This window comes from Zootoca vivipara, chromosome Z1 (assembly GCF_965207765.1).
Source record: "Zootoca vivipara chromosome Z1, rZooViv2.hap1.1, whole genome shotgun sequence".
NCBI lineage: Eukaryota > Metazoa > Chordata > Lepidosauria > Squamata > Lacertidae > Zootoca > Zootoca vivipara.
Genome location: NC_142583.1, coordinates 13,400,153 through 13,415,755, shown reverse-complemented (window position 1 = coordinate 13,415,755; position 15,603 = coordinate 13,400,153).

The following is a 15,603-nucleotide window of genomic DNA, read 5'->3' as shown; positions in this document are numbered from 1 at the left end:
CGCTGGCAAATGCCGCGTCCCTCCAAACAAGCTCAAAAGAGGCCCCCAGCAGAGCGCAAGCTGCTGCGACGCTCCGCAACAGTAAAGAACCCCACCAAAGCACCCACGCAGACCCTGCGCAGCCCCACGCCACCCCCCAGCGCCTGAAACGGCCGGGCGAGGAGCCGAGAGCCAAGGCTCTCAATAGTACAAAAAGTCCCTTCGCCCACCCACCAGGCAGCAGCTCAGAAAAACAGCGCTGGGGCAAGGAACGCAGCAGTGGGGAATCCTAGCCAGAGGAGGGGGTGGGAGCACCTTTTAAACTCAAAAGGAAGGGGTGCCAACGTGGGGGGGGGGGATTCCCAACACCCCCAGCCGAGCCCGAGCCGTTAGGGCGAGGGATTGGGGAGGGAGGGGAGGGGGAGAAAAAATGAAGACCAAACGGAGCTAAATTAAGCTAGTTAATAAAAGGCTAACCCAAAAGGACAAATAATAATAATAATAAAAGGATCAAGTACAACCAGACTCAGTGGAATCCAAAGAGGATGCTCTCTTCGGACGCCAAGGCAAAATGTGCCTAGAAAATGGAGGGCTAGACCTTAAAAGGGGGCCCTTCTGCCAATCATAACACAGGGATTTGCATAGCCACGCCCCCATTACTCAGCATGACCTGTGGCCTAGGCCATAACCCAAACCCTAAAGTAAATTTTCCTCACAGCCCTACCACAATCCGCTTTATATTGGATGATATAAAGCGCTTTAAAGCAAGGACAATAAACTGGTCACCCTCCAAATGTTGAAGGACTCTTATCATCTTGAAAAACTGTCCGTATTGAATGGGGCTGACGGCAGTGTGTGTCCAAAAAATACCTGAAGCACCCATCCTTGGTTAGAAGGGATGTTAGGGGATCAGGTTATACTAATGAAGGTTTTTTTTAAAAAAACCAACAACAACAACAACAACAACAACAACACGTAACTGGTTTTCTTTTTATAGATGACAGCTCTCACCAGATTGATACGTGTGAAAATCTCTTACTGAACATAAGACGATTGGTATCAAAAGTCAAAAAGGTGAATTACTAGATTCCTGTGGCATTTTTTTCTATCAGCATGTTTGTGTATGTAAGAAAGAAAGGGTTTTTTAAAATAAAAAAAACACTAGCACCTACACCTTACTTTTATATTCTACAGCAGCCTGCTCCATCTCCCTGAAATTAGTTTGATCTTAGAAATAGTATTTGCTTGGCCAAACTCCTATTTATTTAGTGACTCATTGAAATGAGCAGTCCAACAGTTCTACAGCCTTCCTTTTTTTTCTGCAGTTGCATTACAAAAGATCAGCTTCATATTTATGCTTCTCCTCCTCTTTTTTTTTTTTTTTTTGATACACTCATACATTCATTACCGTTGTTTTTAGAAGGGCTTTTATGGCATTATGCTGTTCTAACAAAGACAAAATTAGTGTGTTTAAACTTCACAGTCTACTACCCAGCCTAGCATTTATTTATTCAATTTCCACTTTGAGACGCTGCATATATTAGACATCAGAAAGTGGTGAAAGCTGAGGATGCTACAGTGCCCTCTAATATGTTCCAGTTGTGGCCTTGGCCATAATGTTGTTTCAAGTTGCCCTAGGGGGATGGCCTTGATTTCCCACTTAATTACTCTTGATCTCCATTACATTCCTAACACCAATAACTCAGTTCTACAAAGTCACTAATCAGCCAGTGTGAATTTAATTAAATGGTTCCCTCCCTGCCTCACAATCCTTTCCCCTCTTAAGCAGGCAAGATGCTATTTTTCAAAATTCAGCCACAGTGTTGTATAAAAATTATATATATGGAGAAGTGTTTGTGCTCATAAAGGTCTATTAAATAAGTGTATTGTCCCCTTCAACTGTAAGTATTGGGTTCGTTATATATACTGCTTGATGATGCTCCCTGAACAAGTGCCTGACAGAAGAGATTGGCTGGAAATGGACCACTTTTGGTGATGCTGGCTTTGAGCAATCTTCATGGCCATTAAACAGGAACTTCCTGTTTTTATAGAGGCTGCTATATGATGTACAAGAGCACATATGTAGTTATTGTGCGAGAAGCGAAGTTACAGGGAACCAGGCAGAGGGCCTTCTCGGTAGTGGCACTTGCCCCGTGGAACGCCCTCCTATCAGATGTCAAAGAAATAAACAACTGTCTGACATTTAGAAGACATCTGAAGGCAGCCCTGTTTAGGGAAGTTTTTAATGACTGGTGTTTTAATGTATTTTTAATCTTTTGTTGGAAGCCGCCCAGAGTGGCTGGGGAACCCCAGCCAGATGGGCAGGGTATAAATAAATAAATAAAATAATTGTTACTTCTCTGGTCAGCGCATCAGTTTAATCTTAGAATTACTGTACATTTTCTTCTTTAAAGGGAACCTGTCTTAATTATAACTCTATGAGTTATAACAAAATAAAAAACAAAATTCCTTCCAGCAGCACCTTAGAGACCAACTAAGTTTGTCATTGGTATACCAGCAGTGTTGTGTCCTTTTTTTGGCAAATGGGGCATGCAAGCAGGGTTCAAATCCCTACTCTAACTGGGTAGCTGTGGGCCATTTGACCTCTTTCTAAGCCTAACTGTCCTCACAGGGTTGTTGTGAGGATAAAATGAGGAGGGGGAGAAGCAGTGCTTTTTTCTGGGGGGACGCAGGGGGACGCATACCCCTAAACATTTTGTGAATCTAAGTTTGGCCTCATTGATGGGTAGTTTTTCAATATGAGAAGGAAAATAAGAGTACCCCTAAACATTTATTTATTTTTAGGGGGGGAAGCACTGGGGAGAACCATGGATACCATCTTGAGCTCCTTGGAGGAAAGGTGGGATATTAATGTAAAAATAAAGTAAAATAAAGTTGGCACCATCTGGCAGTAAGAGATACAGAGCAGATGCACAATGGTCCTGGTGAAATGTTACAGCTAACTCAGCCAGTATATACCTGTAGTTAAGCTAGTACATCAACTAGGGTTGCCAGACTCAATAGTGGACAGGACTGCCTTTAATTGCCCTGCTCTCTTTTGAGTCTGGAAACCTTAAAGAGAAACCAGAAGACCCTTTGTTTAATTTCCAAGCAAAGGGTCTGCTGGTTTCTCTTTAAGGTTTCCAGACTCAAAAGAGAGCAGGGCAATTGAAGGCACAGAAGTCCTGTCCACTATTGAATCTGGCAACCCTAACATCAACTCATTCATTCATTCATTCATTCATTCATTCATTCATGTCATTTTTACCCAGTTCTTTGGTTGAAAGGGCTCCCAGAGCAGTTTACAGATCAATAAAAAAGCCAAACAGTCTTTGCCCTCAGGCTAAAAACAATTTTCTTTTCAATGAAGCAGTGGATAAATTTACCACCACACTAAGATAAATATTTGGTAGAGCTTTTGGTGGGGTGGGGAAAATAAAATTTATCATGGACTAGACCCAGCTCAGGGGTTATTAACTATCAGTTCCTGCATCATCTCGTTGGCTGTGGTTGAGTAAACTAATGCAGTCCTATGTCTGGGTTTGATTAAATTAGGTAAATATGGATAGGTGTCCCAGCCAGCTTTTTCCCTACTTTCAGAAGTCTCTGATCCAGTGCTGGGATTTGGGGCATTATTAGTCAAAATAAAATGCCTATAAACAGCTCTTCTGTCCCAAGCAGCTGGCAGTGATTTGCTAACATATTGCATTTATTAAAGGTTAAAGTATATAAAATGTCACTGATAGGAACTCCTAAAGGGGAAAAAAATATCCTCAGGTGTTTAGTGGCCAAGAAAAACTAAGCTACCAATCAAGAAATCCTGAGTTCATATCTTACCTCTACCATGGACTTAATAGGAAATTCCACTAAAGATTAATGGCTACGCCATTAAATTCCATTAATGTGGAGCTAAATGTCGGAGAAAACATACAGAATCCTATCAAGAGGACTTATAACCAAGATTTGGGCTGTTGAAAGCATATTTTGTATCATAGTAAACAACATATATTTGCCTCCCTCTTCTGAGGGGTAGTAATCCCTGATAACTCAAGAGCCCCCGCAGCATGTTTATCTATCCCACTCAATCTCGACTGAATTTTTGATCTAGAAGGTTGGGAGTACACCAGTATTTCAAACACCTTCATGTTAAAGCTTGAGCACCATGACATTTGAAAATAAATAAATAAAAAAATTCCAGTGCTGGGTCATGTAATGAGAAGTTCAAGCTCTGAATAATTACAAATATTTACTCGGCTGGGAAAGAGTATGATGGAAAAGTTCCTGCGTCTTGGACATTCGAATACAAATCCCCACAGTAAGATTAGTGGTGTGTGGCTAATCCTTTAATCACCGAAGCAAATTATCTACCGAAAGTTAAGAAACAGCCTCCTCAACAACATTTTTATCAACAGAAAGATTAAGCTCTTGACAGGAAATATGTCATTATTATCATTTTAAAAGGATGTACATCTTTATTCTACTGGTGACATATTTGCTAGGTGGGCAGCCTGCAGGACACCTTTGTAAATCAAGCTGGGGAAACACACATAAGACATTGATGAATATATTGCCCTATCATACCCAACATCTTCAACAGCATTTTCCACATGTCTGTGAATTGACTAATTATATTCCTCTCCTTAACTAGTCTGCTGGCATGATGTAGAAGAAATAAGGAGGGAAACCTGTGAAGTGAATTGAAGGAACTTGCAATGCTTTGGCCACCTCATGAGAAGAGAAGACTCCCTGGAAAAGACCCTGATGTTGGGAAAGATTGAGGACACAAGGAGGAGGGGACGACAGAGGACGAGATGGTTGGGCAGTGTTCTCAAAGCTACCAACATGAGTTTGACCAAACTGCGGGAGGCAGTGGAAGACAGGAGTGCCTGGCGTGCTCTGGTCCATGGGGTCACAAAGATTCGGACACTACTAAACAACTAAACAACAACAACACAATGCTTTGCAATAGGTAACAGTAAGCTACTTATTGGTTGCATTCAGCCAGATCTTTCCCTTCACTTGTGTTCGAGCTGTATCCCAGCTTGTTTCCTCATCCTTAGCTCTGGAATACACCAGGGAGCTAAGCAGGCTCCATTTGGATGTTCCAGAGGTCGGCCAGGGCTTCAACAGGAGCATCAATCATATCAGCCGGAAAATCTGGAAAGCCATTGGATCCATCAGCGCCTGAGGGTGGACCATCCTAATAGATCCCCTGCCTCTACAGAGGGGAATAGGTGCTCAAAGCCTAAATCTGAACAGGAAGAGATCTGACCATGAAAAGGGACTGGTGTCAATATCCTTAGGGCTGAAAGGCGACACTTTGTCCTGAATCTTGGGCAAGTCAATTGAAAAATTGTGACAACTTTCGGGGGTCTTCCTAAAAAATAGCTCAGAGTATCACTAGTGACATGTGTTGAGCCAGTGACATGCTGAGACAGCCCCATGGTCATCATGACAGTCAATAAAGTCCTGAGCTACCCCAAAGCCAGTTGCCTCAGCATGGAAGTTGAAGTCCCCCAGAACTAGCAGTCTGGGAGTCCCCTACACTTCCTCTGAATCCAGCTCTGTCAGCTCAGGCATGGAGACTTCTGGGCAGTGAGGTGGGCAGTATACCAGCATAATACCTAATCTGTCCCAATTGCCCAATGCCAGGAACACACACTCTAGACCCCCCCCCAAAAAAAAGAAACTGGACAGAGAGCCTGGAAAGAGAAATGGAATCTCTATAGACCACAGCAACCCCCTCTCCCCAACCCTCAAGTCTGCCCTGACGCTGCCCTGAGGTGGGCACAGTTGGGTGAGGCCAACACCATTCTGCTCACCCACCCAGGTCTCAGCAATATAGACCAGATCAACCTCCTCAACCATAAACAGATCTCTTGTCCCACAGAGGACAAGAGTGTCCTGACTTCTGCAAATGGACAATAGGGTTGCACCACAAATACATGCAGAGGAGATATTAATTCAAATCTGTAAATCTATACATAGTCTGTTGATACATAAACACACACCACATCTTAGCTGCTGCTCTGAAACAAACACTCAGCCATGAAATGCTTTTCCTTGCTTTAAATATATCAGTGGTGCCTCAGACACCAATATCACATTGCCAGAAACCTGTTTGCTAAAACTTGTCGTGCTGCCAAAATTATAGATAATCCACTGCCAACACACATTTCCCCCTGTAATTTTGAAATTCTGGACCCAACAGCATCAATCAAGATAAAATGCAGCCGTCTTAATTCAAATGCAAAAATAATTAATATGATGGAGGGAATTATATTCAATAGCATCTAAATTTTAAAACTTTTTTTGTTTTTTGTTTCTCCATTTGAAGATGTGAAACATCACTTCAGCAGAGTGATGATTGGCCTCATAAATTAATATTCAGCCAACATTATGCCTCGGATAACCTTTTTCACAACATGAATATGTTGATTAATTTGCGAAACCTAGATCTTGAGCTAGCCTTCTAAACATCCAAGAGCTTTCATTGCAGGCCAACTCATAACAACTCATTCCAACGAGAATAGCTTTGACTTTCAGATTTCCATGTGGTCTTTTAGCTCCTATTCAGGCTTACGCTGCATTTTGCTTAGCCCATCTGTCTCCAATTACTTTGATTGTTTTCTTTGGGGGTTTGGTTTGTGCTTGGTTTTTGTTTGCTTTTTTCCAAACTGGGGTAGCTGCTCTTTAAATTCAGTAGGATTGACTTTTATTGCATGAAAGGAATAGATTCTGAGACAGAAAGAAACCACTAGACAGTAAGCTACTGCTTAAGCACATCGTGGCATCTCTGTTCCAAGCATACGTCTTTTCATGCCAGCGATCAAGCTGGGATAGCTCAGTCAGTAGAGCATCAGACTCTTAATCTAAGGGTCGTGGGTTTGAGGCCCACACTAGGTAGCAGTAATTAATAATAATAATAACAACAACAACAACAACAACAACAACAATTTATAATATATACCCCACCCATCTGGCCGGTTTCCCCCAGCCACTCTGGGAGGCTTCCAACAAAATATTAAAATACAGAAATCCATCAAACATTAAAAGCTTCCCTAAATAGGTCTGCCTTGAGATGCCTTCTAAAGGCCTGGTAGTTGTTGTTCTCTTTGACCTCTGGTGGGAGGGCATTCCACAGGGTGGGTGCCACTACCGAGAAGGCCCTCTGCCTGGTTCCCTGTAACTTGGCTTCTTGTAGTGAGGGAACCGCCAGAAGGCCCTCAGCGCTGGACCTCGGTGTCCGGGCAGAACGATGGGGGAGGAGACGCTCCTTCAGGTATACCGGACCGAGGCCGTTTAAGGCTAAAAGATTCCTGCATTGTAGAGGATTCAACTTGATTACCCTTGGGTTCCCTTCTATGATTCTATGGTTCCCCCAACATCTACAGTTCTTTCACAAATGCATTTTTAGCCCCTTTTCAGTGTAGCATCTGAACAGGGCCGGATTTAGGTTTGATGAGGCCCTAAGCTACTGAAGGTAATGGGGCCCTTTATATGTCCAGCTGTCCTTTGTCAACAACCAATTGCTGCAGATTTTTGCAGCAATATATGCTATATGGTAATTTATGGACCTAATAGGTATCTAAAGCCATTTGCACATAACAAAATACGGTATGTATTTTATCAAAGTAATTGTTGAACTGAAATATAATTAAGAAGTATATTAATAGTGATAATACCATCACAGGTAAGCACTGCTACACCTGTTGAATTTCTGATTCCTGCATAGTTACTAAAGCACAGAAAACTTGCCAGGAAAAACACTGACAGCCTTAGGCCCTCAGCAAGAATCCTTTCCCAGGCATGCAACTCCATGGGTAGTGTTCAGAAAGTCATTCTCAGCACAACCAATCTGTCAGTGTTGTTGCAAAAATGAAAACACAGAGTGGGTTGGAGAGGGGAGGACACAAAGCACACACTGCTGCAAACCAAAACATGCTATAGAAATGATTAATAAATTATATCGGAAGGGATTTTAAAAAGGAGAAAGAAATGCCACTTAAGTTTATTGTCTACCGTGGCTAGTAATTTTGCTGTTGCTCGTATTTCCGTGACAGCTAAAGGAACGAGGTGCTTGCTTGAAGTATATTTATAAAGAGCAGGACTTCCTCATGACAAGGCTTAGTTGGCTTCTGGGGGGGAAAAATAATGCGTCTAAGTAGGCCACAAATCCATAAAGCTGCCTCTTTAATAATGTAATTTTGTTGCACTGGGGCCCCATGTTGTCTGTTTACTCAGGCAGGTGCCTTGACTAGAGAGGAAAAGTGCCGATGATGCAATATGCTGACCCATATATTCTGTTCCAGAAGACTGCGCCAGCTGCCTTAGCATGTGCTTATTGTTTAAATAAGAGCACACATTTCCCTACCACCAATACCACGTCTCTATCACATTCCTCCAAGGAAATACCAATATAAATAATGTCATGTTATGTTACAGACACTCCTCGGGTCGGCAGCTTCTGAAATTCTCCCATTCTTTTCCCTTTCAGTGGATGTGTTTTCCTGCACCATTCCTTGCGCATTTTAATTTTGCCCCCTAGGTCAGCCTGCCCTCACCTAGGATCCTGAAGATGTTTTAGAATATGGCTGTGCCGGCCAGGGCTGATGGGAGTTGTCATTCATAGCAGCTGAAAGGCACCAGGCTGTCTTAGAGTCTGGACAAGGCGCCACTAGAAGAGCTTCTATAATGCTCCTCATCAGGACTGTTCGATTCCAAATGACCTGGGTTTGTTTATGTAGCAGCACCATGGAGCAGATATTCTTCTTCTGCTTGCAATTTCTAGACATTGCTTTTACTGGTGCTGCACTTTTTAAACATTTTAAAACATTTTTTCAGCCCCCCCTTGAAGCTACAGTTTCACTTGAGCACTTATGTTCAAAACACAGAAAGGAATGTTGCAGGAATCAATCCCACTCGGAAGAGTTTTAAGTAATGTGCATCATGTGAGTGCATGCATTAAAAAGAAGAGAATAGACAGGTGTAACTGACAACTACGTGCCAATTCAACAATTCATTTCAGAAGTTATCTCCGTAATAAGTATTGCAAGTAAGAAGAGTATCAGGAATATAATGGAAATATAATGGAGCAAGTTACTTTGGGGGATAACTAGGGCAATTGGATGGGCAATTGGAATGCAAGCTGTGGCTAAGCTATTCCCCCCCCCCCCACACACACAAAAGGTAACCTTTCTGGAGCTATGCAGGTTAATGAAGTAAACTGGTCTAAGGAACTAACAACCTTGAATGCTGAAAATGGCAAAAACATATTCAGAGCAATAGTGCATATGTTTACAATCTGCATTCCAAGCAAGTTTTTTTTAGAATGTGCACACGCACAAACCCAATGAGACAAAATGATCAGATTTAACTGGATGAATAATCATTTTTCACTCCAACCATAAAACACATTTGTTTCATTGCAAACTCCACTAACATCACTAATTAGGGTTCACTGTGGTAGTTTCTTCCTAAGTACCCATGTTTAGGAACAGAGTCATATATAGGATATGAGAAGGGGAAAATGCAAGTGTGTGTGTGGGGGGGAGTTCCTCATATTCTAAAGCAGGAGAACCTCTGGCCCTGCAGATGTGCTGAACTGCAACTCCTTTCAGCCCTAGCAAGGATGCCAATGGCAGGGAAGGTCAGTGGTTCAGATCTGTGCAATGGGGTGAGCTCCCGGTTGCACTCTCCCAGCTTCTGCCAACTTAGCAGTTTGAAAGCACACCAGTGCAAGTAAATAAATAGGTACCACTGCAGTGGGAAGGTAAACAATGTTTTTGTGCGCTCTGGTTTCCGCCACAGTGTCCCGTTGTGCCAGATACATTTAGTCCTGCTGGCCACATGTCTGTGGACAAATGCCGGCTCCCTCGGCCTGAAAGCAAGATGAGCGTCGCGACCTCATAGTTGCCTTTGACTGGACTTAACCATCTAGGGGTCCTTTACCTTTACCTCTGAAGGACCGAAGGTTTCATACATGTTCTAAATGAAGGCTACATACAGGGTTTAAGACAATGCTGTTTGTGATGTGGCGTGGTAGCCTTTTTTTTAAAAAAAAACTGCACAAAGAATGTGCAGGCGCCATTAGACTAAACTAAAGTAGCTCTTTGGCTGTCAGCCAAAAAAATAATACACTAAGGATGGAAACGATATTAAGTCAGCTTAGGTATGGCACAGATGTTTAGTGAATACTTTGCTTCTGTATATTTTATGTAAAGTTTATAGTACTACAGTGAATAGTGCCATACTAAAAGTATGGCTGATCTAAATGACAACCACTTCTTACTTACGGGAAGCAAGTTGAGAGCTCTTTCCCTTTGACTGGTAATTTGTGCATGAAGGAATCACGTAGGCAGAGCTAATGATGGGGTTCTTCTTCCCACACAAGTACAACTAACTCTTTAGGTCAAGTGATGGTTTTGTAGGCATGAATCACATCTCTTGGGTGGAAAGAATTACACTGCCAGGAAGTGTGAATCAGCCTGTCATGTGGAGAAATGGAAGTCACTGATTCAGAAGCTGAGGAACTATGCTCTCACATCTAAAGCTACGAGCAGGGGGCAAAATAATAAACATTATTATTATTATTATTATTATTATTATTATTATTATTATTATTATTATTAATTCTAGATGGTGGATTAGCCAGTCAAGACTGTATTCAGATATGATTAGATTAGGGATGACTGGCCAAATTCCTAATTTGGGACATGTCCAAACAGCAAATCAATAATTTCATAAATGTGATTTCCCACCCCAAAGAGAATTTCATATCACTTAGATGAATATCAGTTCCACAAACTCCTCTTCCTGATTCCCACTTTACACCTTCAAGAATTTCCATTCTTGAGCTAAATGCTGGACACGTCAATACTTCAGGGGAGGGGGGGGGAGAGAACTTTGAAAAAGTTCACCACTGGATGTTTTCCTGCTCCGTTTCCCAAAGTGTGAGGGAAATTGACTTTATTTATTTATTTGATTTATTTGAAACTTTTTTTTGTATACCACCCATCATAGGAAGTTTGCACACACAGGAGATAATGATTGACAATAAAATAAAATAAAATACAACTTAAATGCCAAGCTGAGGGATATTTACTTATGAGACCTCCTTATGAGTTACACGCACCACAGTGGGTAGTTTCTTGACCCTGAAAACAATTGGGGTGCGGTCCAAACAACAGGATGCGGGGAGAAACAAGAGCATCACAAGCTTTCCCCTCCCCTCCATGGATTCCTGGAAATATGTACTTGAAAAATTAGTCATAGGCATTGTCAGTATTTCCCAACCTGCTTTGCTTCATGGGCTGCCTCTTAGAGGAGTGAGCAAATGCTAACACAGCGTCTTCATGTCACATGCTCCAACTAAAAGTATAAGAGAAGATGTAGCTGAGTGGCATTCAGTTATCTCTTTTCAATGTGTGGCTTGGCTCTGAGCAGTGTTGGAGCTATTTAAAGAGATTGATGAAGGACTCCAATCAACTCTATCGTCTATTTCATATTTCAGTCTACAGCAGGCATCCCCAAACTGGGGCCCACCAGATGTTTTGGCCTACAACTCCCATGATCCCTAGCTAACAGGACCAGTGGCCAGGGACCATGGGAACTGTAGTCCAAAACATCTGGAGGGCCGAAGTTTGGTGATACCTGGTCTACAGTCTACTCGATAGTGTATTTCATCATCATCATCATCATATGGTGATAAGAATAATATTTTATTTATATTAATAATAATAATAATAATAATATTTTATTATTATTATTAACATTTATTGATTTTCTTATATTCTTTTCTTATTAATTATTTTCTTTTCTTCTTATTATTATTATTATTAGTAGTAGTAGTAACAAAAGCAAAATGCAGAAACATCAGCAATGGTTAGTAAAAAGAAAAAGAAAAAAGAAACAGCAGCCCCCCCCCCTGAAAATGTTGGAGAATCGTCTCCCCTCGCAACCTTTCGGAGGGCTATGTTTCACACTCCACCCAAAGGACCTTCAAAGGAGAGCTGGCTAAAAATTCTGGTTTGGCTCTAACAAAAAATTATCTCAAAGCACAACCATTAAAAAGTGCAAACACTTGATGCATTTAATCATGGACGGCAGGTTAGAGCTATGAGGTAAGAGGTACCACAGCCACTCAGCTGTGTTTGGTGTGATGAACCTGTTTAATAAATAAATATTTACTGGCATATGGCACTCCTGCGCCTGTTTGGTGCTGATATATTCAAATGAAGTTGTAAGCTCCTGTATCTCACCGTGAAACATACGTATTATTGTTCTGTGTGGTCACGACAACAGCACAAAGACCTTTCAATGAATGGTTTTGATGGCATAAACACAAAGATTAAGACCACCTGCAGAGTTTATAAGGCAATAGGACTGACTCACTGAGCTGGCGATCTGGAATACCGCATGGTGACTAATGACCTGAGCATTGTTCTATGTGCAAACACCACACAAACCACACCATCAGTGGGTATGCTTTTTGCATGTTTTCCCTCCCTGTACAAACATGATGAGCCTAATGAGAAAGGTGGCGTTTTGTCAACATAGAGCAAACTCTTGCTAATTTTCAGTTCATGAGAACCAGGTTGCGGGGCTACTAACTGAAAGCCAAGCAACGTCCAAGAAAAGTGAGCAAGGTCATTCTGACTTATGGTAAAATTGTGCTTACCTGTGATGGAGTTCTGGAATAAAAAAATTTGAATTATTGAGGCAGGCAAGGCTCCCGTTAAAATATTCAGCTCAGGAATACAGAGGGAGCAAATAACTGAGTATATGAACAAGGGATTTATTTACTTCAACAAACAGGTTAATCAAGAATGTCACCATATATTGCTGTGTCCCAAGGATGTCCACACATCACTGAGTGTTTGATCATCATCCCTGGACTCCAAGAATGGAATCCAGCACTGGAGAAAAGATATAAGGGAGCATTATTTTTTTGTTATTAATGCTTTCTCATCTGTTCCACATAGAGCTGTGTAGACAGTTCACTCTAAATTTCCCAGTTGTTTCTCTCAAGAAGCAACTGTCAGGTCTGCCTCACTTTTTCCCGCTTTGTCAAAATTTGGTGGCACTTCCACAATTTATCAAATAAGTTCTTCTCTCCTCGCAATTCTGAGTGAGCAACCTGCTATTCGACAGTCCTGGGGTGGCTGTTTTTCCTTATACATGTTGCAGGCCAGAGATACAGGGGCACTGTTTGCTTCTGTTCTGCAAAGTTGGGAGACCTGATTTCAAGCCTTAGCAGCAGATGCAAACTTGGATCCAAGTGGCTGTTGTCTCAGAGCCTGCTAAGATATTTGGGAAGGTTTTATTATTATTAAATGCATTAAAATGGTGTTGATTTCTTATTTGGATAGTGGTTTTTTTTTTTTTGCAATGAACGTAAATTCTGTTTCATTGCATTTAAGGAATGGACAGCGCCTGATGGTTACAGGCCATAACTTTACATTGCAGTTCTTGCAAGCAAGAGTATCTAAGATGCTCACTCAGATTTTTGTGGAAATCTAGGGCATGGGACTGAAAAGTTTTTTAAATTGCAGGAAAAGGGGGACGTGGTTCACACATTCTTAATAAGATAATTGATTGTAAATTATCTGGCAACTCGTTAACTATATGTTTTTGACTTACAAGGATGTACTTTCTGTGATATACTTTTTGAAACATATTTTAATAAGCATGACTGATTACCCAAGTTTCCTGTCCTGTTACATAGTGATTTAATTAAGCTAAGGAATGTGTTGGGAAAGTTTACTTCTCACTGGAAACATTTCACAAACTAATGAGCAAGAGGCTAAAGTTTAGGATGCATTCTACACATCAACTCTCTCACACACACCCCTTAGTGAATAATAACTAGTTGTGACAGCTGTCAAGGATGTCTATGCATGGTAGACAAATGAGAGTTACATAGTATGTGGGGGGTGGAAACTTTAGTAGACTTCTGAAAAACTTACAATGGAACTTCAGATTATAAAACTGAGAGTAAGGAACAAAACACAAACGCCGTTCATTCAGGGCTCCAAAGCTCCTCTGCCTTTGTGATTTAGTTCAGGGTTACAATATACAGTTATAAAAACAGATAAAACCATTGCATATAAGCGAAAGGGATACAGGGAAGTTGTTATATTCACCTCTGTGAAGTTAGGGCATGGGTGGGCAAACTAAGGCCCGGGGGCCGGATCCGGCTCAACTGCCTGCTAAATCCGGCCTGCGGACTGTCCGGAATCAGCGTGTTTTTACATGAGTAGAATGTGTCCTTTTATTTAAAATGCATCTCTGGGTTATTTGTGGGGCATAGGAATTTGTTCAATTTCCCCCCAAAAAATATAGTCCGACCCCCCCCCCCAAGGTCTGAGGGACATTGGACCGGCCCCCTGCTGAAAAAGTTTGCTGACTCCTGATCTAGGGTGTGCCACAGAGAAAGCCCTCTCCCACTAAAGATAAATGTCAATTAGCTAATATGAAATATAACAATGTATTAAAAAGGGGAAATTGTAGAAGCAGTGGGCATATTTTGGCCTGAACTCACCATGAATATCTCCCTTGTTCTCTTATAATGGCAATGATGGCGCCCAGCTGAGAGGACAATGGAACTGAGTTCCAGTGAGTTCCGACTGATTAGAGGCAAGTTCACATATAGTTTCTCAGATGAATAATACTATGCAAGTAGATCCATTCACATGATCTATACACCATGAAGAAGAGGGAAGAGACTGCATTGGCAGGACATATTTCTGTCAGTGTATACCTGAATAGACCTTATTCATGTATATGGGACTATATAGATAAATAATTACACCATCCAGTACTAACATAGAATGCTGTGCATAGCAACATATCCTTTAAAATCTATTTCTGCTATCTCGGGTTTCATAACCACTCCAACCACATCTGTGGACAAATTTATTGCTATGAAGAACATGGAATTATTTACTAATCAAATTGTCTGTGTACCATTTTAAGTCCATTTCCATTATCAAATAACTTCTCCTACATGCCCTGATGTAAAAGAGCACAGCTACAGAGATTAAACCAGCTTCAACGTCATATGGCATTTCATGATGCCGCCAGATGAGGTTTTCAATTAGTTTAGTTTAGAATAATTTCTAATCTGACAATGTAGACCAAATCCTATTCGTGAGAAAAATGAGATAAACCCGCTAACTTTGCAAAAGAGCACAAAATAATTTGGTTTTCCTCAGAAGAAAATTCTATCGAGTTTACCATTGCGGATTAAAAAGATATAAACAATACTGCTTTAAAGATCTGTTGTTCTGTTATGCTGGGAGTTCAGAGAGAAAACAATATGTAACCAGATCTTCAAACTCAACTTAGTTTATTGGAATGTAACTAGACTAAGGGAAAAGCTTCGCTTAGCAGCTAGAACTGGAGCAGAACTATGGGAGCCCAACAAGGCCAAAAAGCACTAACCTAACCTATTAGAATACACAAAATGCTCATTTTCATTGCTGCTTCAAAGAGAGTAAACTCCTGACTATGCAAAATTAATATTAAATATAAAATAAGATGTGGACACATCAGAAATTGCTTTTAATCTTTCTAATGTGAAAGTTATCAATTTAGCGGGCAGATCTACATTATACTGTTTTA